Here is a 4171-nt window from a genome sequence, read left to right as displayed (position 1 = left end):
GTGCCTCGGTGCGTCCCTCCTCTCCTGTGGCGCAGTGCATTGACCCTTGTGAGGGTGTACCGGCTACGGCCTGTCGCACCACTCGAAAGCAGAGGCGGAGAGGAACAAAGTCCTCTGGGATGCCGATGACGCAAAGGGGTGGCTGTGCTCCTGCGCTTGTCGGGGGAGCTCGGCACTCTTGGATGGCGCATACATGTGGTGCTGCCTTTGAGTGTTCGTCTCTTTTAGAGGACTCGGTTTCTTCTTCTGGCAGAAATAAAGGGTGTTCTAGTGAGATAGTGGGTCAGATGCCTCTAAGATGTATTTCTTGTAATGTACCAACAGTGCATGGTCAGGCTGGTGCAGATGCTCCTGTCAGTGGTGCAGATAGGGTGCCTTGCACACCCTTTGGGTTAGGCAAATTAGCTGGAGGGGGCACTCTGGGTCTAGGCGTCACATTCAGTGACTATAGCGAGTTTGAATCTAGCTATAAGCAGTGGCTAGCTGCCAAATTCACTCCCATGAGAATTGGTCACTCTGAAAAAAATTTGTCTAGTTGCACAAGCCCTACATCTAAGGACCCTTTCCCTTATAGGCGTATCACTTTTGAGTGCTGCCGTGCTGGGAAGTCTCGATCTAGAGGAAACGGCATCCGAAACAAGCAGAGGTATCTTGCGACAGGATGCCTATGCAAGGTGTCAGTTTCTTTAATTGTGGAACCGATGCCTCATTATAAAGTTCACAGCATGGTAGAGGGCCACAACCATCCCGAAGGGCCAGGGTTCGAAATGTGGTATCCGCAGAACAGGCTCCTAAACAAGGCTGAAAAGAAAGAATTTGAAGACGTCCTTTCATGCAATGTTAAACCAAAGGATTTGAAAGAGTTGGTATTTAAAAAGACTGGAAAGCATATTACATCGCAAGACGTTAGGAATGTAAAGCATGAAAATGTGAGGAAAATCGAGAATAGTCTGCATCATGGTTCTCTCTTGTTAAAGCAAATGGAAGATTTAGTTAAAAAATGTCCTGGTTGGATTGTACACATTGAAAAGGATTCTAGCAATCAGCTTTTGTTTGTATTATTTCAGTCTAATTTAATGAGGCAGTTCACAGAAAATTATTCAGAGGTATTATTTTTCGATGGCACTTACAAGGTTAATATTGAAGGTTATATTCTTCATTCAGTACTCTGCGAGGACAGCACAAGCCATGGGAGACCGATCTGTTACATGTTTGTGCAGCGGGAGACTAAAGAAATTCTTCAAGCAGCTATAGCGAAGTTCCTCGATTTAAATCCTGCTGTGGTGTCGAATTGTAATGTAGCGGTGATGGATAAGGACCTTAATGAAATGAATATTCTTGCACAGCTGCTACCAAATTGTAGAATTTTGCTATGCTCTTGGCATGTGGTAAAGTATCTGCACCAAAGAGTTTCGCAACTTTGTTCTAGCAGAGTCGACAAGCAAGCCGTTAAGTCTCTCATATCAAAGCTAGTTTTCTCTTATGATGACAATACTTACCAAGAAATCTTGGAAGAGCTTGAAAATGAAATGCAAAAGGAGCTTGAAAGTGAAAAGCAAAAAAGTCCAGCTTTCTTGAGTTTTATTATAAAAATTGGCACGACTGTAGGGAGATGTGGGTGCATGCATACCGTCGTAACATCTATACCTTTGGGAATAACACTAACAACAGAATGGAAAGCCACAATCAAAAGATAAAGCAGTTTATGCACCAGCGTATGCATTTAGTTGATGCTGTCAAAGCCTTGGTTCAATATGTAAACCATGATACTTTATCTGTTAGCTTTGCACAATTCCAAAAAACCATGCTGTGCCTTGACACACGAAAAATTGATGCATTTCATATTCAGGTATCTACCAACTGTACAGGATATGCTAGCAACTTAATTTATAAGGAGTATGAATCTTACTCAAATGGAAATCTTGCATATTGTGTGAATAATGGACAGCATACAGTCAATAGTAAAAGTAATTGTTACATTGTTTCACAGGATTTAACTGCCTGTACATGCACATTCCAAAATCAGTTCCGGCTTCCTTGTAGACATATCTTTGCTGTTAGATCTAATCTTTCAGTGGATCTTTTCGATGTCAAATGTGTTGCATTTCGGTGGTGAAAGTCTGGCTTTGTTGAAACTGATGTAGATACTGCACAGGCAGTAGCGCAAAAAATTAGTTTGAATGTATCAACGAAAGGAAATCCCAAACTGGACACGACGGAATCAAAGTATAATTACGCTTTAAGTGAGCTCTCGGAATCGTGCAAAAGCATAGCAAACACTTTGGCATGCTGTGGTAAATCTGAGCTGCTGGAAAAGTTATCTGAAATAAAGAGTTTTTTTAATAACCTGATAACCTATCCTAGAAATAAGACTTCCAAAACAGTATTCAATCAAGATGAACAGCAGGATTTGAAGCAGGCTCATTGCAAGGATGAAGATGAGCTAAATGAAGAAGGGTCATTTGGTAGTGAGGATGGCATTGTAGAGAGCCCTGCTAGTATTCCAAGCATTAAAAGGGAGAAAATTTGCAATTCGAGCACTGTTGAGCGTACGCAATTAAAGCAGCATTTTGTGGACCACAATTATTGCAAAAGTTTAGACATGAATACAAACTCTTCAGACATAATTACTCTGTCTCCAGAACCGGAATTTCATAATGAAAGAAAACGTGCTGAAGTTTCACATACTGTTGTAGATCTGACCTGTGATGAAGTATTGGATAAAGATGTATTGATTGTTCCATTGAATAAGTCTCCTCGTGGTAGGCCCAGTAAAAGAAAGAGGACATCTAAAGTGCAGGCATTGCCAATCATGAAGTCTGGTAAAAGTAGCACTAATTGTAACATCAGCGACCGCAGCATGCTTCGTTTAGAGCGTGCAGCACGTTATATTACGCAGCATGATTTATTGTGTGTGCAAGGCATTGAATGGTTAAATGATAATGTGATCAATGAGGCACAATCACTTATTCATACACAGTTTAACCATGTTGGGGGACTACAGGATGTTCTTCTTGGCCCAAGATTGTTGTTTAAAAAGCAAGATAAATTTGTCCAGATCCTTCATATTCCAGATCATGAACACTGGGTGACTATTACAAATTATGGGGCCCCAAACAATTCAGTATTTTTATTTGACTCCCTCTTCGAAGAAATATCAAACAATTTGGTTTCTCAGGTCTTAAATATCATGGGATTAGATTTACATCAGCTCATTGTTTATGTTATGCCTACGCAGCGCCAGATGAACACATATGATTGTGGGGTGTATTCTATAGCCAATGCATATTGCATTGCATCTGGACAGGATCCATGTTCTCAAAATTTTGACCAGAGTTCTATGCGAGGCCACTTATTACGATGTCTTTATGATGGTGAAATTTTACACTTCCCTATTACAACTTCACGTGTGCCTAGAATGAAGCGTAGAAAAATTTGTTATGCTGACAGGACATTATTGCTAGATACGAGTGGACATATGTAATAGAAGCTGCATTTTTTTAAATACCAAGTGTAACAAAAAGGTGTGGCTTTAAATGTTTGATTTACCAGTCACAACCACCTAATGTTTGTTCTTTCAGAAATGAAAATCTTAAGTTAATGCTCATGATAACGATAAATATAAAAAAATTTCCCTTTAATATAAAGAATATTTAGCTTTAAATTTAGCCGCAGCCAATGATGAAGGGTTGCCTGAGCCTCTACTTCTGTGTGAGCCATAGGTCCCAATCTGAGGCTTTACCTTTAAATTATTTTATTAATTTGCAAGAACCTGCATGGATTATCTGCAGGTATAGCCTAAATTTATTAAGCACAAAGCTCTGTGAACATATACTAAACTTTTATACATAAAACGGGTAGGTTCTGCTTTTGTTACTGTACTCTTGTTATTAATTGTGCCAGTCGGGTCTTTAGCTTTATTGATACTACAGTGTGAGTCAAAGGGATCAACGGCTGATTGAAGGAATTGCGAATATTGGTTTCTGAATGTATTGTGCTAAGGTCCTTCACAGAAATGCTAAGCAATGTGCATTAAAGGTATAGAAGTTCCATTGATCAAACTACCTAAGTAAAAAATTAGGATGGAAAAACTTGAAATCACTACCCACGGCGGCGTCTTAATGGCGAAAAAGCCAAAAGATGTTGGCAGTGCTCTCTGCGTTGACAGGTG

General features: G+C 40.0%; 1 pseudogene; it reads left to right on the top strand.

Moving 5' to 3' along the window:
- Positions 1 to 606: 606 nt before the first annotated feature.
- On the top strand, positions 607 to 3562 carry LOC115325257 (annotated as a pseudogene).
- Positions 3563 to 4171: the final 609 nt, after the last annotated feature.

This window comes from Ixodes scapularis, unplaced genomic scaffold (assembly GCF_016920785.2).
Source record: "Ixodes scapularis isolate PalLabHiFi unplaced genomic scaffold, ASM1692078v2 PGA_scaffold6__148_contigs__length_123643588, whole genome shotgun sequence".
In the NCBI taxonomy this organism is placed as follows: Eukaryota; Metazoa; Arthropoda; class Arachnida; order Ixodida; family Ixodidae; genus Ixodes; species Ixodes scapularis.
The sequence above is the reverse complement of the archived record's forward strand: the minus strand, read 5'-3'. Positions and strand labels throughout refer to the sequence as shown.